This window comes from Numenius arquata, chromosome 4, assembly GCF_964106895.1.
Source record: "Numenius arquata chromosome 4, bNumArq3.hap1.1, whole genome shotgun sequence".
NCBI lineage: Eukaryota > Metazoa > Chordata > Aves > Charadriiformes > Scolopacidae > Numenius > Numenius arquata.
Genome location: NC_133579.1, coordinates 45,824,112 through 45,824,820, shown reverse-complemented (window position 1 = coordinate 45,824,820; position 709 = coordinate 45,824,112). Strand labels below are relative to the sequence as shown.

The following is a 709-nucleotide window of genomic DNA, read 5'->3' as shown; positions in this document are numbered from 1 at the left end:
CGATTATTTTTATTATGTATTGATTTAAAAATCTGTGAATCTAGATACAAATGTAATAGGGTCATGTCTTAGGTTTGTAATTTTGCATAATTTCAGTCCAAATTCTGACCTATTTAAGAGACCAGAGTTATTAATATTTCCTATTATTTCTGCTCCTCCAACTTTTTGACTGGATTTCTCCAAGGCATTCTTCATTCTCGGTCCTATCTTCCTCTTCATTTTGAATGTATCAGTTAAAGGAAGTGGCTGAAAGATAGAAAAAGCACAGACACACAAATTGTTTGACTGTGGGTATTAATTGTAAAATATTCCCTTTTTTTCCTGGAGGAGATATGAAGGTGAATCAGGAAATGGATGGCTTTTTCAGATCACATGAATCAGTACCCCAGAAATCATCATGTTCACCAAATATCTGACTACTTTTAGGAACTTGAAGTTAGATGGCCCTTATTTACAGCTCATATAACAACTTCTTTAACTGCCTTATCCGTCAGAGACTGTAATGAAAAGAAAGAGGCAATTACTAAAAATCAGCTCGGAGATTTATAAATGCAAGTGCACATTTATTCATATTATATAGTTGTGTCAAAAATATAACCTAAGCATTCATAAACCATTTTGTTTATAAAGAGCCTAAATCATACAAATACCATGAGAAATACTTTATTCTCTCCTTTGATCACAAATGGTAAATATAAACTCATCAGAA

At 32.2% G+C, this 709-nt stretch overlaps 1 non-coding gene across 1 annotated transcript; it reads right to left on the bottom strand.

Moving 5' to 3' along the window:
- Positions 1 to 337: 337 nt before the first annotated feature.
- LOC141464196 (small nucleolar RNA SNORD123) lies at positions 338 to 406 on the bottom strand. The gene has a single exon (XR_012463250.1). It is a non-coding gene; the product is annotated as a small nucleolar RNA SNORD123 (small nucleolar RNA).
- Between the last annotated feature and the right edge of the window lie 303 nt (positions 407 to 709).